This window comes from Mauremys reevesii, linkage group 7 (genome assembly GCF_016161935.1).
Source record: "Mauremys reevesii isolate NIE-2019 linkage group 7, ASM1616193v1, whole genome shotgun sequence".
In the NCBI taxonomy this organism is placed as follows: domain Eukaryota; kingdom Metazoa; phylum Chordata; order Testudines; family Geoemydidae; genus Mauremys; species Mauremys reevesii.
The window spans coordinates 110,545,846-110,572,526 of NC_052629.1; the positions used below are offsets into that span (position 1 = coordinate 110,545,846).

The 26,681-nt window shown below is 42.3% G+C and overlaps 1 protein-coding gene across 10 annotated transcripts in view; it reads right to left on the minus strand.

Annotated features, from left to right (window-relative positions):
• GRM7 (glutamate metabotropic receptor 7) overlaps positions 1 to 26,681 on the minus strand; it is a 1,280,044-nt gene that overhangs the window by 914,256 nt on the left and 339,107 nt on the right. For 9 of the 10 annotated variants that reach the window (XM_039481474.1, XM_039481463.1, XM_039481465.1 and 6 more), the window contains one exon: positions 22,856 to 22,901. The exons of the other annotated variant lie outside the window; for it this stretch is intronic. The gene's annotated coding sequence lies outside the window, so the exon portion shown is untranslated. The remainder of the gene's footprint in view (positions 1 to 22,855; positions 22,902 to 26,681) is intronic. 10 annotated transcript variants of the gene reach the window in all.

Below are 26,681 nucleotides of genomic sequence, written 5' to 3' on the forward strand. Positions count from 1 at the left end.
AGTGCAGAGGAGAGTGAATTATTTGGGGGTGATCCTAGGGGAACAAGAAATTCAGGTAGCTCAACAAAAGGTGAAATCATTAATGAATTTACCAAGGCCAGAGGAGTCTCATGCTTTGAGCGTGATGTTAGGAGGGTTTAACTATTTAAGGAAATATCTGGAATTTTGCCATTATAAGTGGACCCTTGTGGCATTTACTAAAAAGAAAGTGGAACGGGAGTGGAGGCCTGAACAAGAAAAAGCTTTCTGTAATTTAAAACAAGCCTTGATGCAAGCTCTAGCATTGAAAGTCCCAGAGATAAAACAAGCCATTTGTGATTAAGTTGGCAGCAACCCAACAGAGTCTAGCAGCAGTATTAATGCAGGAAATTAGTAGCATATGACTCTGGAAGATTAACCCCATACAGAGCAGCAGTTTGGGATCTGTGAAAGAGAATGTTTAGCTGCTGTGTGGGCCATTGAAGCTTTTGCTTTGACTACTGGCACAGCCCCTATTATAATACAAACATCTCACTCTCCCCTGAAGTATATTTTATTAGGGAAACTGCAGGGGAAAGGAGTATCGAATACCAGGATGACCCAATAGACCTTGATGTTAACTAGCAGAGATATTACTTATGAGAATAACAACAAGCAATGATGTTACCATATGCCCTCCTGATGGAAGGAGGGGAGTGGAGCATGAATACCCACTTCCAGAAACCGAACCGAAGTTACTTGAAGAAGCACGCCCAGTAGATGAAGTGTTAAGCCTTGGAGGAGGTTTGGTTTACAAATGGTAGTTCATACCATGAGAACTCTAAGCAATATACGGGATATGCTGCTGTACAAATTGATGGGGAAACTATTTCTGGTTCTACGAGTATGACTTCAGCTCGGGAGCCAAGGTCAGAGCTCTTAGTGATCTGCTTAAACAGAAAAATAATGTTGCAGAGTGTCTTTATGTCTATATGAATTCAGACTTTGTGGCACAAGGACTGTTATGCTGGATTGGGATCTGGAAAAAGAATCACTGGGAAACAGCTGAGGGGGAAAATTTGGTCCAAAAGGAGGATTGGAAATCTATTTGTGATGGGTCTGGTTTTTCCCCCCTTCAACCGATGACAATTAAGAGTAAGACATATTAAAGGTCATCAAAAGTGAGAAGGGAATGAAAAATATTGGAATGATAAAGTAGATTCTTTAGCTAAATTAGCAGCAAAGGAAGCTTTGGGAGTTATGGTAGTTACTAGAGCTCAAGCCATAAAACAGGAAGTTAAACCTGAGGAAAGATGGGGAAACTGGAATATACAAGGTGGCTATGCGATGAATAAGAAAACAGGAGAGGTAAAGTGGGCACCTGATAAACTTCAAAGAGAAGAGGTTAACAACCTGTGTCACTATGGCCCACAGTATAGAGAATACTTTAAGGTAAAAAAAATTGGAATATGGCCTAAAGTGCAAAAGGATGTATAATACTTGGTTAAAAACGCCATAAGGTGTGCAGCAGATGGGAGTAAACCACCGAATTCAGGACCCTTGTTGCACCAAAGAATTGTGGGGCTATGGAGTAGAATACAGGTTGATTATATTGATAAATTGCCTAAGACCCAAAGGGGGAAATCAGTATTTATTAATGATAGTAGATTCCTTTTCTGGATGGATGGAGGTGACTCCCGCCAGAAATCATACTGCAGATACCACTGCCAAAAAGTTCTGGGAAGTAGTGTTTAGTAGACATGGAACTCCAAAAGTAATTGATTCAGATAATGGGCCACATTTTGTAGGAGGAGTAATTAAAAGTTTATTAAAAGCTTTAGGAATAAAACAACTACATATCATTCTCAATCATCAGGGACAGTAGGAAGGATTAATCAAACTATTAAACAAATCCTACACAAAGTAGTGTAAGAAACTGGCAAAGTTTGGGACAATAAATTGCCAGTGGTGCTGGCGGTAATCCAAAGTAGTAACTTATTGGGTACTAAGTATCAGAGGGGTAGCCGTGTTAGTCTGGATCTGTAAAAGCAACAAAGAATCCTGTGGCACCTTATAGACTAACAGACGTTTTGCAGCATGAGCTTTCGTGGGTGAATACCCACTTCTTCTTCTTGCATCCGAAGAAGTGGGTATTCACCCACGAAAGCTCATGCTGCAAAACGTCTGTTAGTCTATAAGGTGCCACAGGATTCTTTGTTGCTTTTATTGGGTACTGGCTACCAGCCCTATCAAATTCTCTTTGGAAGGCCTCTGAGATTGTGGAGCCCTTTATTATACCCAGAAGAAGAGGTGGTATCAGTTACCCAACGGGTAAGGGAGTTAGCGATAGAACTTAAAAAAATGGAATTTAAACTGTCTAATGCCATTGGAAAAGCAAGAGACACTATGGATTTTCATGTGGCTCAGGACAGTAAATTATGGAAAATCGGAGATAAAGTAACGTATTTGAAATTAACATTGAAAAATCATATCCTGGAGTCTAGATGGGTTGAATCATTTTCCATCATGATTAAAATTTCACCCACTGTAGTGCAAATTAACAAGGGGGTGGGGGAGGGAAAGTTGGTTCACACATCACAATTAAAGTTATGGTCTAAAGATGAAATAAATATTCCTTTCTTTTTCTTTGAGTTTATCTTACAGAGGGAATGGAATGCCCAATTGAACCGGAGATTATCTGGTATGGACCTTGGATTTGGAGTGTGGATATGGTGCTAGAATTTTTGTAATTGGTTTATTGCTTATGTTTGCTTTGCTTTGAATTTTGTGATTAGGAGAAGAATTGTGTTGTGTGCATTATATTTTAGGAAGAAAAAAAAATACTGGAGCTAGAGTGAAGATAGAAGAGGTTAGTGTAAGTATCTAGAATAATACAGCCAGAAGCATCAGACATTATTCCTATGGAATAATGGCCATGGCTTCAATATTGAGGATCCTCATAATTCAAAAAGGGTGGAAATATGGGTATTGGCTTTTATGTTTTTTGAATATTTGGAGAAATTTAGGGGTATATGAATATACATATGGGAGTACCTCATATGGATCAAAGGGAATAATGAATTTGAGTATTCATGGGACAGAATGGGAAAAACAGGACCAAACCAAACCAGATGCAAAGAAAAACCTTTTGAGGTAAAGTTTGAAATATGGTGGGAAGATGGCAAAAATGTGACATGGGAATATCTAAAGCCAAAAGATTTGGAAGAGCAATGGGGGTATTTGTACATACTGGGGCTGGGGGGGGGGGAGAAGGTCACCAGATGTTTAGATTTAGTTATGATGAGAACAATCTGAACAGGAATACTCTGAACTGTACCTTCTGGAGTTCGATGTAGTCACCCTAGATGTGACTAATGAACAAGAATTGGCTAATACTCATGTGGGATGGAATGAGTCAATGGCTCTTAAATTATGGGAATATGGTGTAATAGCAAATCCTTCAATAATGATAAGATTGAGTTGCTTGAGGAAAATTAATGAGGGAATATATTTTGGGGGATATGGTCTTTTTTTATGTTTATTAATCAGATACCAGTAAACAAGATTGCACCAAGAATCATGGCAGACGAGCACCCATACAGGAGGGGAGAAGTAATCGAAGCCCCAGCTATTGTGGCTCAAACAATGCGGTTGGAAGGAGCACACGTAAATTGTTGATTGGCCCTAAGATTTATGATTATGCATGGCAACCTGACCAATCAAATCTCATGCAACAGGGTCTAGATGGAGAGCCCAAGGGTCAGGAAAGAATTCCTATACTTCTTTCTCCACGGGGCAAAGTTGGCCTTGGTGATGGGGTCAGCAGTAGGCCCTCATGTGCACAGACTCGCATGAGTGCAGGAGCTTCTCTCATTCCCTTGCTGACAGCCTGAACTGCTGAACGAGTCCCACACCGTGCATGGGGGATACAGTGTGTCAGGGCAGTCTCGTCTAGGGATGTCAGCATCCAGACAGAGGTAGAGAGTCATGATCAAATCATGTAATTGAACTGGGCCACTACTTTTCTTAAGCACATTGCTACTTGGATAAATGGGTTTGAGTTGGTGGGTAATTGTCAAGCAACTCACTTAGGTTGCTGGGGTTTGTCATCATGTCTTCCGTTCCCATAATTGTTGAACAAGCCAGGGTACAGGTGTGCTAAGGAAGACATGGAGAAGGATACGTACCTTGTGCAGAAATAGGGCTTCCACAAGAGAACCCCATATGGGAGTTTCACTTTGGGGACCAAGATCAAATTTAGGCTTTGTCTACACTTGCAGTGGTAGCATGCCACCCCTAGCAGGGGTATAAACAGCAGTATAGACAGTGTGGCATTGCTAAGGCAAGTAGAATAAAGACACCAGAATCTTAAGGTACGTACTCAACACATCCCAACAGTGCCATCCACGTCTAGGCTTTTTTTGGGTTGTTTGTTTTAAAAGCAGTGTAGTGTGCCACTGCTGGAGCTTTCCCTGTTGCAGGGAAAGGCTACAAAAGGTCGCTACTAGCAGAGCCTCCCCACTGCCTCCCTCCTGTTTTTCACTGCTTTTTCTCCTCAATTTTTCACTGCTGCATGTAGCCACACCCCACTGTGGACGCAGCCTGGTTTTCACTGTGCTCAATAGCTAGATATACCCTACACACTGTCACCAGTGTAGACAAGGCTTTAACAACTAACATGTCACCCAGGGCACATGAATGCCACATAACAACTGTCATTTATTTTATTTCTATAAAGAGTTGTAATCTTAGCCTTCAGGCTAATTACCAATGTAATTTTGGCACCATCTAGAGTGGAATCAGCAGTCAAACCCTTTCTACAGAATGTTCACACCAACACATTGGGCCTGATTCTCCACAATGAGAATTCACTGGCCTAAACCAAATGTAACTGAGTGGAAAAATCAGGCACATTCAAGTGATTTATAGCCCTGCTACGGAATTCTGAATATTAACCTAAAAATTCTACACGTCTGATTATCTACTAAATGTTTTGAACTCGCCCTATAAGGGGACAATTTTTACTATGTTATGTTATAAACATACCTGCAATAATGTAATAACACGAATTTCTTTCAAATTGTGAATGGCAATATTTTAATGGTAACTACAGCATGTCATTCTGAAGCACTGGGCCAGTATTAATGACAGATTACGTATCCATATCTGTATCTTAACAACAGATGTACAAATATATATTTACACATGGCACCTATTACTCTGTGTAACTAAACATGCATTAATGTGACTGTACATTAACTGCCAAACAATACTGAACATAATTAATTTCCTCATTTTATACACACAACAAAATTAAATTAAACTCAACAGAAGCAGGGCAGGCTTTAGCTATTAATTCTCCTTGGAGCAACTATAATTATTTTTGCCAGCACTAATTTCATTTGCATATGTATTGTTAAATCGCAAATCACAGTAAACCAGGAAAGGTTTCTCTGGTGTTTAATTGATTAAGAGGTGCTAGTTAAGAATAGTAAATTTGATAGCAAAAATACTTATGTATAAGCAAAATAAAAAGAGTGATGTACGCAATTTAAGAGGCAAGTAACTACACTAACTGATCCAATAGATTCTGTTTTTACTGTTCAATCTACAAAGAAACTGGGAGTTTTGCAAATTCGTTTCTTATCCAAAATATTTGCTGAATATTTTTGATCTATAAATTTGTGACCAGTTCATTAGAAGTGTTAGACATTCCAAATATAAGCTGTTTTGAATGCACACAAGTCACAAGGTACGTTTTCAGAGATGAGGTCAACTCTAAGGACCTATGATGAAATCCTGGTACCACTGAAATGAATGGGAATTTTGCCATAACCCAATGGGACCAGGACTTCATCCTAGTTTCCACTGTGAATTCATGTAATTGTGGGTGAAAGGAGACAATCACTATACTCTCAAATGTACGCTCACAGAAAATGGATTTAAAAAGACTAACACCATATCACCTGTGGGCGACCACTTTCACAAAGCAATCACAGTATCTTCAAAAGAAAAAAGCCTGGGAGCTGAAATTCATAACTTTCCTAAACACCGAAAATCAAAGACAGAAAAGAGAGACTGGATGTATGGCTTATTACAACAATCTGTAACCCAGTAAACCCCCTGTCCCAGCTTCTCCGCACCACTGGAAAAATGTTACCAGGCCACTTCACCTTGAATGGCCCCTTGAAATGTGTTAACTACATCTGCTAAACCATCTGTTCCACCTTATATATAGTACCTTCCCTGAAAAAGCATTGTGTAAGCTTGACTCTCTCACCAGTAGAAGTTGGTCCAATGAAAGGTATTACCTCACTCGCCTTGTCTCCGTAATTACGAGTGTGAAAGTTAATTTCTGCAAACTCAGTAATATTAATTGCAGTCCTACACATATTCCTGGTAAGAATATTGTTTGCTTGACTAACTACAGAAAACAATTGAAAAGGGAGGAGCGGGAAGGTTGGAGGGGTTAGCACAGGCAAAGCAAGTTAAAGAATTCAAATGAATAGTCATGCATTTTTCAGTATTTCTCCAGCCAATAATTAGTGATGAAAATTGTGTGTGTATTACCTTCACATTTAATTAATACAACAGTTAGGATCCTTATTTAAAAAAATATTAAAAGCTAATGTTAAAAAATTATATAATACACAGGTTAAGAAAAGTGTCTGTACATCTGGGTATAGTGCTTAGATTATCCACAAATATAAAGTTTGTTTAAAAACTCATAAGATACAAACAGTACATAATCTGCAGTAACCCAAATTTAGATAAATTTGATGATACAGTTTAGAAATTAGAATCCGAACACTCAGGTAAATTGCTCATGAAAAGTCATACTGAGAGCTGGTTGTAGAAAGCGAATATAGGAATGAGTATAGATTGTCCCTCAGTAATTGAGGATTTAGGATGGGTTGTCCCTTAGTAGATATAATCCATCAGAGAAGTATTTATTACTTTCCAATCTCACTTCTCTTTGCCACTCCAGCTCATCTTTCCTGGTATTACCAATGTCTGGTGATAAGTTCTAGACAGATGTGCCTCGACCATCTGATGGAGTCATACACCACAAGTTGCTGCATCAGCTGAGCACAGTGTTGAGCATTCCCGCAACACTCATTCGTCACTGGGGTCCTATGCGCCCAGGGTTCTGAAGACCAGCACGTGTGTCTGAACCTGGTAACCTTTAGCTCTCAAGGTTTCAGCCAGAGGTGTGTATTTCTCCACCTTTTGAGTTCGGGCATTGTGGAAGGCCGGGGTCCTGTTCTCGACTGTCACTGTGACATCCACCATCATGATCATCTTCTGGTCCTAGTTGGTGATGATGACCAGTTGCAGTTGGCTGTCGGTACTGGGGATGGATGAGTTCATGGCCACCTTCCCTATGGGTGGCAGGATGGCATGTGAACTATTCCAAATGGCTGCTATTTTGTACGAGTACTCTAGAAGACTACAGATTTCCAAAGGACTCCACATAATGCTGGGGGAGTGACCAACACCATAGCATAAGTATGGACAGTATTTTGGGGACAGGTAAAACTTGTGGGAAAAGTCTCTTTAAAACAATAGGCAATACAATGGTTTGGAAAGTGTATATTTATAGGCAAATATAAGGGCCCCAGTTCTGTAATTAACAGACAACTGCTGAATCTACCCTGTGAGGTCAGCTACAAAATAAAGGCTTAAATTTCTTGTAAAAGGAAAGTGATACCAGTCACTTGTAGAAACCATAACTATGATCAAAATACAGGGGAGGAGGGAAGGAATCAGAATACTTTGACATTTCAATGAAAACACTGCAAATTATATATATATTTAATTTGCAATGTTTTCATTGAAATGTCAAAGTATTATATATAAATATAAATATAAAAGTCAAGTAGCTCTAGAAAATAGTTTGATGCTAAACTCAACTAGTGCTATAAGTGATTCTGTAATATGATCCAGGATATCTTGTTGACATTACTCAGTATAGACATATGCCTTAGGTTTCTTAATCTCTTGTGAAGGCAGACCATTACAAAAATAAATATTAAATTGCAATGTAGGAAATCTGATTTCCTTTCAGTTGATGTGCACCTCTCCCCAATTAATTATTGTGAAAGCCTTTGATTTGGAATTAGAAATGAATGCTGTGTCATTGGGTTAACAGAATTCTAATGCAGCATTTATGTTGCAAAGAAAAATGTCTTTCTAAGCTGACTTTTCAGTGTTGTTCATCATGAAATTATGTGTATTGTTACATTAGACTTTAAAAGGTCACAGTTAACTGGCTTCCACCTCTATCTGTTCTGCATTAGTAGAATTAACAATTCTGTCCTTTTTTTTTTTTAATGGCCGCCCTGAAGCATGATCTGCTCTTTTGCAAACTTCAAATGGACTATCTGTAAGAGAGATTAATGAATATCGAATATATTCTTTCAATTAAGCCATATTTTAAAACGTCGCTCAATTTATTTTCCAGCTTCATATCAAGCTTCATATCAAGCAACCTCTTGTAACAAAAGAAATCAATATATTTCATGAAAATAGTCTTCAGCAATGCATTAGTAACTTGATGAGGACAAGCAGGCAAGTGAATGACAGACAAGTAGGATGGGTTTAAACTGTAGACCACACCTTTGTTATACCTTGGGGAGAGGCACTACAATGCCCTCTTCCTGCTTTAAAAGGGACAATGAAATGACCTGGGAAATTATAGTCTGCCTGGGTTTGATCCCACACAAAAGAATGGAACTCCTGATATGTGACTCAAAAAGGACTTAAAGGAAGGCAATGTAATGAATGTCAATCAACATGGGTTTATGGAAAATAGATCTTGTCCAACTAATTTGGAATTTTTTTGTAATGAGATTACAGGGTTGGTTGATAAAGGTGATAGTGTTGACATCATATACTTAGTCTTCTGTAAGGCATTTGTCATACTGTGTGACACTGATTAAAAAAACAGAATATAGAATTAACATGGCACACATTAAAACCTGGCTGATTGATCTCAAAATGTAACTAAGTGGGGAATCATCATCAAGCAGGTACATTTCCAGTGGTTCCTCCAAGTATCAGTTTTTGGCCTTATGCTATTTTACAATTTTTATCAGTGACCTGGAAGAAAATATAGAATTAGCACTGAAAGTTAGTAGGTGACACAAAAATTGAGGGAGTGGTAAATAATGGAGGACCTGATTCAGAGTGATCTGGATTGCTTGGTAAACTGAGTGCAAGTAAATAATATGCATTTTAATAAGGCTAAATGTAAATGTATACATCTAGGATCAAGACTGTAGGCCATACTTATAGGATAGGGGAGTATTCTGGGAAGCAGTGACTCAGAAAAAGATTTGGGGGTCATGGAGGCCAATCAGCTGAACATGAGCTCCTAGTCTGTTGCTGTGGCCAAAGAGCTAATGCAATCCTGTGATGCAGACAGTGAAATATAAGTAGAGAGGTTATTTTACTTCTTTATTTGACAGCAGTACGACCAGCACATCCCTCAAAAGCTGCAGCCAGCACATCCCTCGGCCCACGCTGCTTCCTGCAGCACCTCATTAGCCTGAAATGGCAAACGATGGCCAGTGGGAGCTGTGATCCGCCGAACCTGTGGACACTGCAAGTAAACAAACCATCCCGACCTGCCAGCGGATTTCCCTAACGGGCCGCGTGCCAAAAATTGCTGATCCCTGGACTAGATGATCACAATGGCCTCTTCTGGCCTTAGAATTTATGCTTTCAAATACCAGGCATTTAACTGATTCCCATGCAGAATTAACAACTTTGGGTAGACTCACCTTGGTTTACCCCACTGACTCAGTTTGTTCTCACTCACACAAACTAAGGAGGGTGGAGCAAAAGGAGCTGCAAGGCTGGCTTCAGATTGGGGGGAGGAACATCAGTTCACAAAGACTTCATGCTGCTTATCCATCTCTCCGCTCCCCCCACACACACCACCATGAGCACAAGGTCCAACAGTGAAATCCTGGGTTTCACTTATCTCTAGGAGCAGGCCTTTATAGCCTTTACCCACGCTGGACACTGGCCTCAAGTTGCAGTGAGTCAGTAATTGTAACAGCATTATATGCACTTTGAATTTATTGCTTCCAACTTAACTGTGCCTCCAGGGTACAGAGGAAGGGGAAAAAAATCCTACTGGACCACATGCTAATTTGGCCCCATGGGAAAAATCCTCCTGAGCCCTAAAAACAGGTGATCAGTCAGAACTGCAGCATCATAAGCAGTACTACCTAATCCACAGCTAAAGGGAGGGTGGGCTGTGCAGCTAACCAGAAAGTAAGAAGCTTTTGAAAAGCCTGGGCTAACTTACATAGGTAAGAGAGGGGCACCCAGCAGTCAGCCAATCTCCTCCCCCATCCTCCTTGCCCAGCCAATGGCTGCATGAAGAACAAAGGGAGAGGAGCGGGCAGGGTGGATCCTGCCAACATGCATTTTGGACTTCTCACTATCTGCTGTCCAGTCAAGGTCCCTCCCTCATGAGAGGGTACTGCTGTGGTTTTTCAAAGATGATGCAACCTATCACCTGGAAAATTAGAAATTGCTTCAAGCCACAAAAAATTGTAACATTTCTGTCATAGGGTGACAGTATTATGGGTTCACATCACAACCAGGAACCATGTTTATGTCTAGAGCTGAGCTCATAGGTCTCAGTGCTGCAAACGTGCTTAAAATAACTCTCATACATGATTAGCCCTATTGATTTCAGTGGTACTCATGGCATTAAGTTACTAACATGCATAGGTGTTTGCAGGGTTGGGATTATGATTTAGGCAAGTTATTTCTTTGATTAATTTAACCCCTTGACCATTAAATTGTACCTCAGAAGCTACAATTTTCTCAGATTTATTTCTTATTCAAAAAGAATTGCCAGATAATTTCTATGAATAAGTTCTAATGCATAGATTGTTCATGAGCAGCTTGTAATGAGTATTTAAAACTGAAACTATGTAGGTTAATTTTGATTAGCCTAAATAGCTAAATAAGTTTACTTCATTATTTACAGTGTTCACTATAGTAAATATAATACACAAAGTATTTGTTAGCACTGATTCATGCAGTTGAAGAAGTTAATTCACTTCTTGGGCATAGGCATTGCAGCAAGACTTAAAATCCATACAGCAAAGTCATCTAAACCAGGCCTGCTGACAGCAATTCTGGGCCACAGGGCCATCCCAGGGGGGTGGAGATGGGATGCGGGCCACAGGGTGGACGGGACAAGTCCGTCTCTTCCAGGACTGAGCGATCACTTCCGGGACTGACTGCACTGGCCAATCGCAGTGGCCCGCAGGGCCCCTGCAAAGCATGCCTAGGAGCTCTGCAGCCCGCCCAGGCAATTTAAAAGGGCCCGGGGCATTCAGCAGCCACCGCTGCTGCAGCAGCAGTGGTGGCCGGGGGCCCCCCGGGCCCTTTTAAAATCACCTGGGCCCCTAGGCATTTGCCCCCTTTGCCCCACTTACCCTCCCCGCCACAACAGCGGGCCTGATCCTAACTATACCAGTTGCTACAGCTGGCTAAAAACCAAACCATTTTTTTTATTTTTAATGACAATTTTTCAACATCATTTTCATTCTGCAAGTTGCAAAAAACAATTTTTCATGTTTGAATTCATGAAAGCTTTCTGGCTTTGCTACCCCCCCCACCCCCCCCCCCCCCAATTTCTTTCCCTTTCTCACTTTTTTCCCCATTTTGCCACTGAAAGGTCAAAGGGAAAAAAAGAAAGATGATGTTTTGTTTTGAGGTTTTGTAAAACAAGAATTTGTTCAAAAATATTTTTTATGAAATCTCATTTAAAAAGTAAAATGTGTTTCATTCAAAAATTCTACTAGTTCTAAATATTGAGGCATGTTTATCTAGTTAAAAACTTGCAAACTTTGCTTTAAAGGTGACCATAATCATCATCATAATAGAATTACTGAATCAGAAATGTAGGCTTGGAAGGGACCTCATCTATCCATCTGGTCTGTGCTGAGAGAGGACCATGTAAACCTAGACCACCCCGGCAGGTGTTTGTCCAACCAGTTTTTAAAAACCTCCAAGGATAGAAATTCCACAATCTCCCAGAGCTTAGTTATCCTCATAGTTAGAAAGATTTTTCCTATTAACCTAAATCTCCGTTGAGGCATACTAAGCCCATTACTTCTTGTCCTGCCTTCAGTGGACAGGGAGAAGAACTCATCACCACCCTCTTTATAACAACCATTAACATAAGTGTTCTTTTCTCAAGTCTAAAAATGGCCACATTTTTAAAAAACCTTCCCCCATAGGTCAGGTTTTCTAAACAGTTTAGCATTTTTGTTGTTCTTATCTGGACACTCTCCAATTTGTCCACAGCTTTCTTAAAATGTGGCACTCAGAATTGGAATCAGTGCTCCAGATGAGGCCTCGCCAGTGCTAAGTACAGCAGGACAATTATCTCCCATGGCTTACATATGGCACTCCAGTTAATTCAGCCTAGAATCATATTAGCCTTTTCCCAACTGTACCATATTACTGATTCAGTTTATTCTATAACCCCCAGATCCTTTCCAGCAGTAATGCGGTCTATCGAGTTATTCCCCATTTTGTAGTTTTTTCCTCCCCAAGTGCAGCACTTTCCACTTGACTTACTGAATTTTATCTTTTTTATTTCAGACCATGTCTCCAATTTCTCAAGGTCATTTTGAATATGAATCTTGTCCTCCAGAATTCTTGCAACCCCTTGGTGTCATCTGTGTTGTACAGTTAAATATAACCACAATGCAAGATTGTCAAAACAGGTTCAAATGGAATTACTCAAATATTATCAATCCAAACACTATTAATACAGCTCTGTACAGAAAGAAAACATAATCACTCTGTGTAAAATGAAGAACTGGCCCATGTCTTCCCTCTTCAGCTGATGGAATGCTAGCAAAATATATTCTGCAATCTAACTCTCCAAATGTCTGTCCTTTTATGGGTTGTAAGGCAAAGAAATTCCCTTGTGAAGGATAAAAAAAGTTTTCCTACAAGTGATTTCATTATATGTTCTGGTTTTGATATATCAATTACTGATGGAATTTATGGTTCTCACTGTACCTGATTGATAAACTAAAGTTCTAGTTCAGTCATTACTACTGATAGCTGTGGCAGCTGGCAGTTCATGAGTTAAACACATTTCAGTGGGTCATTATTTCATTGATTACAGAAAGCATCTGCAACAAACAAACATATTTCTTACCAAGCACAGAAGATAAGCACCCCTTATCAGTTACCCAGTCTCTTATTATAACATACTTCTGAAAATACCTTTCATTGGTTTTTAGGGGCCTTTTCCCCTGGACATCTAGATTCTCAGACTTAGAAGCAGTGAGGATCATTAGGTGCAGTTCAATACTTAATTACATACATTCTTGAACTCTGGTTAGTCACTGGGTTGAGGTTAAAAACCAGCACATGGAGGCCTTAGAATTCAGACATGTAATTTGCTAATAGTGTAAAGATTCTGGAATAATAGTTATTATGCAAATAATTATGAGAGCTTAGTATTCGTTAACATCTGTGTGTTTTATAAGCACACTCACCACTCTATTATCCAAGTCATTAATGAAAAAATTGACCAGTAGCAGACCCAGGGCAGAACCCTCTGGGATGCCATTAGATATATCCCCTTCAGTCTGACAGTGAACAATTGATAGCTACGCTGAATCTTTTAACAAATTTTGCCCCCATTTCATTTAGACCACATATCTCTTGTTTGCTTATGAGAATGTCATGTGGGACGGTCAAAAGCCTTACGAATATCAAGATACATCATGTCTACTGGCCTATTCACTAGTCAAATAACCCTGTCAATGAAAGAAAAAAAAGTTAGGTTGGTTTGGCGAAATTTGTTCTTAAACCCACACTGGCTATTCCTTATAACCCCATTATCCTCTAGGTTCTTAGAAACTGATTAAGAAATTGTTCTGTAGCTTTCCAGGTACTGAAGTTTGGCTGACTTGTCTGTAATTCCCCAGGTCCTCTTAGTACCTGTCTTATGTATTAGAGCTTTGATGTCTATGTTGGGTTCCAGATAACTACGTAGATCAGTGGTTCCCAAACTTGTTCAGCCGCTTGTGTGGGGAAAGCCCCTGGCGGGGCGGGCCAGTTTGTGTACCTGCCGCGTCCGCAGGTTCGGACGATTATGGCTCCCAGTGGCCGCAGTTCGCTGCTGGCCTGGAGCAGCGAACTGCAGCCACTGGGAGCCACGATCGGCCGAACCTGCGGACGCGGCAGGTACACAAACCGGCCCGGCCCGCCAGGCGCTTTCCCCATACAAGCGACGGAACAAGTTTGGGAACTACTAACATAGATAGATAGAGGGGCCTCTAATAACAATGACTGATAAATGTATTCAAATGTTCATGACTTTCTGAATTCACTGACATCAAAGGTTGAACATCTGTTAATTTTGAAGATGGTCACGCTAAGAACTGAAATAAGACTTGGTGTAAGATTTGTACGAATAAGTATTGTCATGCATGGGAAAGGCATGTCATGGCAATTCTCAGTACCATTGCTTAAATGAGGAAAACATTACAGTATAAGCATCTGACTGGATAGTGTTAACAACTGAGATTTACTCAGCAAGGCTCCATTATAAGGCACTGTATTCTGCTCACTGAAAATCATGTAATTTTTAAGTGTCTGCGAGACTAATGTGATTGAACTTGAACAAAATTACTGTAATACATAACGTCTGAAGAATACTGTGTATGAAACTCAGATAAAATTATTAGATGGAAATCACCACATCACAGTCAATAAAAGACTCCTCCTCCTCAAATGCTTTAAAAATGGAACACGGCACAAATGCAAGCTACACATTAAAAAGTACATAGAGGAATCTCTTCACCACCACAAGGCAGTTAGGTGAGTAACTGGCACAAAGCATGATGCAAAAGAGTTGGAGAGTGGACTTTTTTTGGCCAAAGCCACTAGGACTTTTTGGCTAAATGAACATTCTCACAAAATAGTCTCTGGGATAGTTAATGTCCCCACACAGGAGATCAGACAGTGATCTTTAGGTCTTTTCCAAAAGGTATGTATAGAATGTATTTATCAGTAGGATTAAGGGATGAGTCTATCTTGACAGAATTTGGAAGTGTTTTTCCAAACAGGGTGGGTATTTTCTGAGTTAGTTTTCCAATTTACTGTTTCAAAAGATCCTCAGCTGTAGGGTTTTTTTTTCTGCCTTTGTATTTACAATACCCAAAGCACTATTTTTTAGTAATACTGCTATGTTTACTTACTGTAGATCAGACACTCAGAGCAGTTAGAGTGTCCAAAAAGTGGCTTAGCATTTCCGCCATCATGATCAAAATGGGACTCTGGCACTCCAAAGTGTTCGAACACACACAAAGCAACTCCACTCCTATGGCAATGGGATTAGGTTTATGTTCTATTAATCGGAGAAACTGTGGGAAAAAAATCTATAAGATGAGGGAGCATCCAGTGGAACTATAGTGTGAAAAAGGAAACAAAAGTGGGGCAGAGAGGAAATCTATAGTATAACACCCACGTATCTAGCCTATCCTAAAGGGAGTTGCCCCCCCCACTAGCACAGACTCCCCTTCAGCTGGAAAGTCATGTCTGCTTGTTTAAACTTAGTCAACCCTGTCAAGGGTTGAGCTACAGAAATACATGACTCATGAACTTGTAGCACAATCTAAAAAAGCTATGTTTACAAAAGCTCAAATTCCATGAAATTCACCCATTCCTAATTCTCAGAATGTCATCAGTATTTATTCCTCCTTAACCAGTTGTTTCAATGTGACAAAGATCTTCCTGCACACATAGTGCCTCATTCTCAGCTGGTGTAATTCACAGTAGCTCCATGGAAGTATGGAAGCTAATGGAATTATGTAATCTTACACCAGCTGAAGATCCAGCCTTCAGTTTCCTCCTCTATGTTCTCACATGGGGATGTCCGTTAAAACAGATGTCCTTCCTTTATGCTTTTTTATAAAACCTTTTAGGACTATCATAACAGCACGAACTCAGCAGTGGTTTACCTCATCCTAGGAGAATTCCATTAAAGATAATCTTGTCTAATGAATATCCTCTCTGAAGGACAGTCTCCTCAAGAGCCACCGTTGGAATATTTATCTTTTGTAATAATAAAATACAAGTACAGCACCCTGGTTGTCCACACTGTACCATATGTGGTCATTTACATCTATATAAAATGACTGCAAAAAAACCCAAGCACATCGGAATAATCCATTCATCCATATGACTAGAAATATATTAAGCATACCTTGCACATTATGAGTAGCTAAGACAGTGGAAAAGCAGATCTAGTACCTCAGTTGACTGCTATTTTAAAGGATTATGAGACAGCACCATCATTTAGACCAATAACTTCATCATACTCGCTTTTCATTTATTTATTTCCCATTTGTTATAGAAATGGATTTTCCCTCTTGTCCCCCCCCCCAAAGCTTCCTGTATGAACTGGCAATGACAGGGCCCTTTAGTGTTTTTATTGTTTCACTCTTCAGCCTTCCTTATAGGTTAGAGTTCTCTATCCTCCTGGAAACATCCGGTTTACATACTGCAGTGTGGTACGGCATTATGGCAGGTAAACAATATTTTGAGTACAATTTTTCAAGATTTTTAATACTGTTCTAACCTTCATGAATAGTGGCGACTGAACTGTGCCAATAAATCATAACAATGAACATATCTTATGAGTGATTTAAAAGTGGTAATAAGAACACTGAGGGATAGGCCATGTGGTCCAGTGCACAGGAGCAGTAGTCGGAAGACCAGGATCTATTTCCTGCTCTGCTATTGTCTCACTATATAGACTGGGGTGAGCCATTTACCTCTCCATTGTATATGAGGGTACAATGATACTCAGAGGATGCAAGCGTCATGCCCCACTGAATACACAGCTATCTAGTTCTATGGACCTTGGGGCATCTCTACAAATGGGTCTTCCAGCAGACAAGCTGTTAGTTCCTTGTGTGTACTGGAAGCCACCCTTCCTGATACGGAGCTGGGGTTCCCTGTCAGCCCACCAAGTGGCCTGCTGAGCAATCAGGGGGTGGGTGCACACTGGCAGGAAACAAGGCAGGTTTCCAAGCCTGCCTCATTTCCATCAATTTTCTTCTGCTTCTATTTTCAGGACTTTCCAGAGAAACTCTTTCATAGCTCATTATGTTCCTTCGGCCTCTCTTCTGTGCAGGCTGAAGTTTCCATTAGCCAAGGAAAGGTTAAAAAAGTAAAATGAAGTCTAAGGAAGTGTTTATTTTCTAGGAGGAGGTAAATCACTAGAGGCAAACAAATGGAAGCCAAATTCATTGTATTAAATCAATAACTGTTAAGGCTAAGGTAACTTTTATAAAAGTTTTTCATTTTAAAAATGTTCGCACTTGAAATGCATGGAGGTACTTCCTTCCTTTCATTTAAAAAAAAAAATCAATAGGACAGAGTGTGTGCAAAGTTTATATATATAGTTACAGTGAATTCAGGGCTCATGAAGAGTGCCAGATTCTGATCTCACGCTAGCTTTACTCCACTGACAGTAGTAGAGCTACTCTTAGTTTACACCAACAACTGAGATCAGAATCATACCCCAGGGGTTTGGATTCAGTTTACCAACAGAATGGTGTCCCTCTCACTCCAACCAAGTGACTTCTTGCTTTCAATCTTCCCACTGACCAGATCAGATTCAAGATTTCTCTTCACCTTCACCATAGTGGAACAAAGCTGCCCCTGCATACACTTCTGCTTCTCATTGCTTGCTCCCATGCCAACTTCACCACCGTGAATTTCTTCCTCTCAATTGAATCTTCATAATATTCTTTCATGGTGCCCCCAGTACCTCGAACAATCTCCTCGTCCCAGTAATGAAGGCTCCCACCCTTTATTTAAATCTCCCCTGAAAACCCACTTTTTATTAAGCTCAGACATCTGAACCCATATTGATGGTACATCTTTACCATCTGTGGGACTACTCTGTTTAAAGTTAAGCACACTTAAATACTTTGGGAATTGAAGCTTTACCACCAAAAATCAAAAGGAAGGAAGATGAGATGACTATATACAGTATAAACATACTAAGGAGAAAAAGATACTCTGATGGCAGATTAATATGTAGTAACATGAAAGCATTATCTTAAAAACAGCTTTAGTAAATTTCCCCTAAAACCTTCCCGTTAACTGATGACTCAATAACCAAGTCCAATCCCCTTCTTTCACAGCTATATTCTGGTAGTATGCTAGTCCCACGTGACAGTTATTTGATGCCACTTGGAAGACAAAAATGTGTATGGGACGAGAGTTTAAAAGTGGGTGGCACAGGTGCAAGCTTGTTCATTTTTTAAAAATTATTTTTAATCAGACACTAAGCCTCCTGTCTGTGTTTAATTTGATTTGCTTGCATAGAAACTCTTAGACCTTATTCTTTGGATTATTTTTTTTTAAATACAGGCTGAGTAATTGTGCTAAGAAGAATAAATCCAGTAGAATGGCAATTATCCATGTGCAAAATTAGTTTTTGTAGGAACTGGCAATGTACTCTTAGGTTTTTAATTGGTGTATGGCACCAATTAACATCTAACATAACATGTCTAGGCAAATGAAAGCAAAGAAAATGCTGTAAGTTAGCCTTGGAGGGGGGAGGGGGAAAAAAGTCAGATTATTTGTATTGCAATAGTGCATCAGAGCCTCAGTCACACACCAGAGCCCCGTTGTGCTAGGTGCCGTACAGATGGCAGAATGAAGAGACCCGAAGAGCTTCCAATCAAAGTACAGTTGTTTGCCCGGTCAAGATTTTGTGAAGCCAGCTAGGGGACTTGGATATTCAACTCCCATGAAAATTAATGGGAATTTTGTATCCAATTCCCTTAAACAGCTTGGATAATCTCAGGCTCTGCATCACCCTCAGATTTCTTGAGCATGAAGCAGCCACATTTGATCATATCACATTCTCCCTCCCCAAAGTGAAGTCACTATTCCATCAAAAATGTGATTGTGCCGGTAGTATGTTACAACACCCCTCTCCACGCACATTAGCTTATCTTATTGACGGTGCAGTGGGCCCACTGAGGACAGATGATCAAATGACCTAATGAGCATGAGGCAATTTGAGAGATGTCTTTTCTTAATGTTATGGAAGATTTCATTCCCTGTACTTTAAACTGGCGGCTGGAAACCTTTCTGCAGAATGGAGGAGAGATAAATTGCAAGTCATGAGAGGAACAGAAACCTACCAGGCGAATCAAGTTCACCGGGGGAAGGAGACCAAAGCCCTGAGGTAAGGGGGGAAATGGGATACCGGGAGGAAGCACAAGCAGGAGAGTGCAAGAGGGGAGGACTCCTGTCTCAGACCGAGAAAGCCGGACGATCAGCGATTTATCTTAAGTGCCTATTTATCTTAAGCCACAACACCAATGCAAGAAGCATGGGAAACAAGCAGGGAGAACTGGAAGTCCTGGCACAGTCAAGGAACTATGATGTGATTGGAATAACAGAGACTTGGTGGGATAACTCACATGACTGGAGTACGGTCATGGATGGATATAAACTGTTCAGGAAGGACAGGCACGGCAGAAAAGGTGGGGGAGTTGCATTGTATGTAAGAGAGCCGTATGACTGCTCAGAGCTCCAGTATGAAACTGCAGAAAAACCTGAGAGTCTCTGGATTAAGTTTAGAAGTGCGAGCAACAAGGGTGATGTCGTGGTGGGAGTCTGCTGTAGACCACCAGACCAGGGGGATGAGGTGGACGAGGCTTTCTTCTGGCAACTAGCAGAAGTTACTAGATCGCAGGCCCTGGTTCTCATGGGAGACTTTAATCACCCTGATATCTGCTGGGAGAGCAATACAGCGGTGCACAGACAATCCAGGACGTTTTTGGATAGCATAGGGGACAATTTCCTGGTCCAAGTGCTGGAGGAACCAACTAGGGACAGAGCTCTTCTTGACCTTCTGCTCACAAACAGTGAAGAGTTAGTAGGGGAAGCAAAAGTGGATGGGAACCTGGGAGGCAGTGACCACGAGATGGTCGAGTTCAGGATCCTGACACAAGGACGAAAGGAGAGCAGCAGAATACAGACCCCGGACTTCAGAAAAGCAGACTTTGACTCCCTTAGGGAGCTGATGGGCAGGATCCCCTGGGAAAATAACATGAGGGGGAAAGGAGTCCAGGAGAGCTGGCTGTATTTTAAAGAATCCTTATTGAGGTTGCAAGAAAAAACCATCCCGATGTGTAGGAAGAATAGTAAATATGGCAGGCGACCAGCTTGGCTTAACAGTGTAATCCTTGCTGATCTTAAACACAAAAAAGAAGCTTACAAGAAGTGGAAGCTTGGACAAATGACCAGGGAGGAGTATAAAAATATTGCTCAGGCATGCAGGACTGAAATCGGGAAGGCCAAATCACACTTGGAGTTGCAGCTAGCAAGAGATGTTAAAAGTAACAAGAAGGGTTTCTTCAGCTATGTTAGCAACAAGAAGAAAGTCAAGGAAAGTGTGGGCCCCTTACTGAATGAGGGAGGCAACCTAGTGACAGAGGATATGGAAAAAGCTAATGTACTCAATGCTTTTTTTGCCTCTGTCTTCACAAACAAGGTCAGCTCCCAGACTGCTGCACTGGGCAGCACAGTATGGGGAGAAGGTGACCAGCCCTCTGTGGAGAAAGAAGTGGTTCAAGACTATTTAGAAAAATTGGATGAGCACAAGTCCATGGGGCCGGATGAGCTGCAGCCGAGGGTGCTAAAGGAGTTGGCGGATGTGATTGCAGAGCCATTGGCCATTATCTTTTAAACGAACAGGGGAGGTCCTGGATGACTGGAAAAAGGCTAATGTAGTGCCCATCTTTAAAAAAGGGAAGAAGGAGGATCCAGGGAACTACAGGCCAGTCAGCCTCACTTCAGTCCCTGGAAAAATCATGGAGCAGGTCCTCAAGGAATCAATTCTGAAACACTTAGAGGAGAGGAAAGTGATCAGGAACAGTCAGCATGGATTCACCAAGGGCAAGTCATGCCTGACTAACCTAATTGCCTTCTATGAGGAGATAACTGGGTCTGTGGATGAGAGGAAAGCAGTGGATGTGTTATTCCTTGACTTTAGCAAAGCTTTTGACACGGTCTCCCACAGTATTCTTGTCAGCAAGTTGAAGTATGGGCTGGATGATTGGACTACAAGGTGGATAGAAAGTTGGCTAGATCATCGGGCTCAATGGGTAGTGATCAACAGCTCCATATCTAGTTGGCAGCCGGTTTCAAGTGGAGTGCCCCAAGGGTCGGTCCTGAGGCCGGTTTTGTTCAATATCTTCATTAATGATCTGGAGGATGGTGTGGACTGCACTCTCAGCAAGTTTGCAGATGACATTAAACTGGGAGGAGTAGTAGATACGCTGGAGGGTAGGGATAGGATACAGAGGGACCTAGACAAATTAGAGGACTGGGCCAAAAGAAACCTGATGAGGTTCAACAAGGACAAGTGCAGTGTCCTGCACTTAGGAAGGAAGAATCCCATGCACTGTTACAGACTAGGGACCGATTGGCTAGGCAGCAGTTCTGCAGAAAAGGACCTAGGGGTTACAGTGGACGAGAAGCTGGATATGAGTCAACAGTGTGCCCTTGTTGCCAAGAAGGCTAATGGCATTTTGGGCTATATAAGTAGGGGCATTGCCAGCAGATCAAGGGATGTGATCATTCCCCTCTATTCGACATTGGTGGGGCCTCATCTGGAGTAGTGTGTCCAGTTTTGGGCCCCACACTACAAGAAGGATGTGGAAAAATTGGGAAGAGTCCAGCGGAGGGCAACAAAGGTGATTAGGGGGTTGGAGCACATGACTTATGAGGAGAGGCTGAGGGAACTGGGATTGTTTAGTCTGCAGAAGAGAAGGATGAGGGGGGATTTGATAGCTGCTTTCAACTACCTGAAAGGGGGTTCCAAAGAGGATGGATCTAGACTGTTCTCAGTGGTACCTGATGACAGAACAAGGAGTAATGGTCTCAAGTTGCAGTTGGGGAGGTTTAGGTTGGATATTAGGAAAAACTTTTTCACTCAGAGAATGGTGAAGCACTGGAATGGGTTACCTAGGGAGGTGGTGGACTCTCCTTCCTTAGAGGTTTTTAAGGTCAGGCTTGACAAAGCCCTGGCTGGGATGATTTAGTTGAGAATTGGTCCTGCTTTGAGCAGGGGGTTGGACTAGATGACCTCCTGAGGTCCCTTCCAACCCTGATATTCTATGATTCTATAAGTTAAGAATCTGAGTTTTTCCACGAATGTGTTTTTATTTATTTATTTATTTTTAAATAAGTGTTTAAATCTCTAATTCTAGACCCTGATCCTGTGAGGGGATAAACATTCTTGGCACCCCTGGGCTTCACTGCAAGTTGACAGTCCATAATTCCTCATAACTATTATAGAGCCTATTCTTTTGAAGCCAGAATTTGTTTACTCTCTTGTATTGAAGAATGTAATGCACCTATTTCAAATATTTGGCTGGTAATTCAAAAACAAGCCAGTTAGCTTCCAGTCAGAAAAATAAGGATGCCTTTAACAAAAATTGATCTTTTTGTACCATGACATATGACCAGCTATGAACCCTAGGGTACATATTACATGGAGAGTTAACACTTGAACATGCCATTCTTTAGAAGAACTTTAAAGGTAAATTCAATCAGCCTGATCCTATATCAAACTCGAGTCAGCTCTTCACCTGGTCTGTTGGAAAACCAATGACAAATTTGTAGTAGGTTTGAAATAGTGAGTGGTGCTGTTTGCTCCTATACTGGAAGCAGTCAGTATTTGAATCTCATTTGCAATTTTTGAAGAAAAACAGACAATTTTTCTTCCACAAAAAACATTTGTGACAAAAAATGCATTTCATTATTTGACCAATTCTACAAGGCAGCTGGAAATTCTTACCAGTGTGGTCTCACAGAATTCCATTACTTCGATAGTCTCTCTCTCTCTAAAAAAAAAAGAAAGACAGAGCATATGCGCATATATCACTACAGCCCATTCACAAGATCACTATCTTGTCCACAATTAAGACCCTCAAGCACCCACATCTTCCACACTATATACAAGTCACCTCAATTAGCTGTAAGCAAATTGATTATTGCTGTTCCTCTTACCTAATTCCTCGCATCTGTCTGTCCCAACTGTCTTCGGAGCAGGGACTAATCTTTCTCTTAAATCTTCAGAAAGCGCTTAGCACTTTATGGGCACTACTGTAAATGACGACAGCAACATAGTGCTGAACTGAGAAGACAGATCTGCAAAGCAGTGTCCTTACTGGAGTCTTTTTGCCATGACCAAGGTCCAGGAGTAACTCTAGGGGTATGTCTACACTACAAGACTATTTCGAATCAACTTAATTCGAATTTGTGGAATCGACCTTATGAAGTCGAAGTTGTGTATCCACACTAAATACACTAGTTCGACTGTGTGAGTCCACAGTAACGGGGCCAGTGTCGACTTTGGAAGCGGTGCACTGTGGGAAGCTATCCCACAGTTCCCGCACTCCCCGCTGCCCATTGGAATTCTGGGATTTCCCCCCAATGCATGCTGGGGGGAAAAATGTGTCAAGGGTGGTTTTGGGTAACTGTCATCATTGAACCGTCAATCACGCCCTCCCTCCCTCTCTGAAAGCGCCTGCGGGCAATCTGTTCGTGCACTTTTCTGCTCAGTGACAGCGCGGGCGCCACAGCACTTTGAGCACGGATCCCGCTGCAGTTTTGGCCGTTGTCAACTCCTCGCACCTTATCGTCCACCTCTTCCACAGTCAGCTGCTGAGAAATAGGGCTACTTTTCAATGGTGCTGCGAGCACTGGTGGACCATGGTGGACGTTTTACCAACATCAACGTCGGGTGGCCAGGCAAAGTTCATGACGTGCGTGTTTTCAGGAACTGTGGTCTGTTTAGACGCCTGCGGGAAAGTAGTTTCTTCCCGGACCACAAAATAAGTCTTGGGGATGTGCAGATGCCTAGAGTGATCATCGGGGACCCAGCCTACCCGCTAATGCCCTGGCTCGTGAAGCTCTGTGCAGGCGCCTTGCACAGCGACAAGGAACTCTTCAAGTACCAGCGAGCAGTGAGCAGCGTGACCTGTGACTGTTCAGTTTCTTTACAGAGAAGCTGAACCTGCCCCTGTTTCTTTACCAAGTGACTGTTGACTAGCATCTGCAGTTACATACCCCGCCCACCCCGCTTCCCCAACTTCCAACACACGTTTAAAAATAAAATACATGTTCCACTGTAACTTTACAAAGGTTTCTTTATTGATGACTTTGCGTTACAGGGTTGAAACTGGGACACGGACTGTGCTGGGTAGGGTGTGCATTGATGTAAAGACCGCCTGTAAACTCGAGGAATGACAGGCTCCTGCTCCCAGAGCGGTCTGCATTGCCGGACTGGATGTTTCAACGGAGCCTGCCATCCCTCCTTTTTGGGACTCTATGTGCGGGGGCTATGTGGCCTTTTGGCGGGGGAGGACGGATACAGATTCCTCTGCTGCGTGGCTCTGTGGTCCAGGACAGGGACCGTTGCATGAGATCTGTAACCCCCCTCCCCCGCTACAAAGTCACGTACCCCCCCACCCACACAGAACCTGCAAACCACCTCCCATACCGACCAGGGTGCCTACTGACTGCAGTGTGTGTGTGACCTGCTGCTGATCCTGCCCCCATGTCTGTACCCTGGTAAAGGTGATTGTCCTGTCCAATTACCAACCCCCTTCCCCCCCTTCAAACACAGTCTCCTCTAAAAGAACATGACGGAAACAGTAATTAACAGAAAAGTATTTTTTATTATCAACTAGACAGTTAGGGGATGAAACTGGGATGGGGGCTTGGGTGAGGCGGGAAGGAAAGGACTTCTCAAAATTTAGGCTATGAGAGCTTTTCGGTACTTGAGCACTCTGCTGGGGTGCAGTGACAGTTTACACGGCCTCTGGCGCCCCTCCTTCTGGTTATTTTGGGTGAGGGGGGTATGGGACTTTGTGGCGGGGGAGGGCGGTTGCAGATACACGGCAGGGGGGCTCTGTCCTCCTGCCTGAGGTCCTGCAGAACATGCACAAGGCGCAGGAGCATGTCCGTTTGCTCCCTTATTAGTCCAAGCAGCGTTTGAGTCGCCTGCTTGTCTTCCTCATGCCACCTCTCCTCCCGTTCGCTGTGTGAGCGCTGGTACAGAGAGAGGGTCTCCCTCCACTGGCTCTGCTGGTCCGCGTCGTCTCGGGAGCACCCCATAAGTTCAGCGAACATCTCGTCCCGTGTCTTTTTCTTTCGCCACCTAATCTTTGCCAGCCTCTGTGAGGGGGATGCTGTGGCAGGTCTGGAGACAGTTGAAGCTGTGTGATGGGAAAAAGGGAGTGAATTCCTTGCAAAGATAAACTTTTGCAAACAATCAACACAGTGTAGTCTGTCTCTGTGAATTCTGGGTTGAGATCCCAGTGCCTGATGGGGCAAAAACCATTTTCGCGGGTGGTTCTGGGTAAATGTCGTCAGTCATCCCTTCCTCCGGGAAAGCTACAGCAGACAATCATTTCAAGCCCGTTTTCCCTGGATTGCCCTGGCAGACGCCACAGCGTGGAAACCATGGAGCCTATTTTGCCTTTTGTGACTGTCACCTTATGTGTACTAGATGCCGGTGACAGAGGCGGTCCAGCAGCGCTACACAGCAGCATGCTTTTGCTTTTGCATGACAGCAGAGATGGTTACCAGCCATACTGTACCATCTACCATACCATAAATTGGTAATAAGATGGGCATGGTTACCAGTCCTTTTGCACTGCACCATTTGCTGCTGTCATAAGTGCCCCTGGCTGCTCTTAGCCAGGGGCGCAAAAGCCAAAATTGGGAATGAGTCCCTGAGTCAATCCCTCCTTTTTGGTATCTAAAAATAGAATCAGTCCTGCCTAGACTATGGGCAAGTGTACTAGAGAACCACTGTATCAGAGAACCAGAGAGCACAGCTGCTCTGTGTCAGATCCTGCATAGATTATGAGCTGTATGTTATTCACAGGGGGTGCTCCTGCAACAACCCCACCTGTTCATTCCATTCTTCCCCAGCCCTCCTGGGCTACCATAGCATTGTCCCCCCACTTGTGTGATGAAGTAATAAAGAATGCAGGAATAAGACACAGTGACTTGTTAGTGAGAAATGAGTGGAAGGCAGCCTCCAGTTGCTATGATAGTCCAGATAGGACATTAAGGAGTGTGGAGGAGAGGAGCCCAGCATCCTGCTGCTAGTCCAGGGGCAATTGAATCTTTTCTTTACACATGAAGGGTGGGGGTGATGGAGCTCAGCCCCCTGTTGCTATGACGACGATGGATATCAGCCATGCTGTACCATCTACCAGGAAAAATTAGGACCAGGCACCCTTGATCGACCTGACAGATGCTAGTCAGCATGGTTACCAGTCCTTTTGCACTGCCCCATGTGCCAATAGGCTGATGATGACGATGGATATCAGTCATATTGTACCGTCAGCCACCCATGGCGGCAGGGGAGTGAGGATGTCGGTGTTCAGTGCTGCAGCATCGCATCTATCTGCAGCATTCAGTAAAGATACGGTGACATGTAAAAGAGTCAACAGAGGATTGTTTTCCCTTTCACTTCTGGGGGTGGGGAGGTTTGCGCAAATTGCCGAGCTATGCCCTGACCCACCGCGGACACTGTGTTTGACCCTAGAAGCATTTGGAGCTCAGCCAAGAATGCAAATGCTTTTTGGAGACAGCAGGAACTGTGG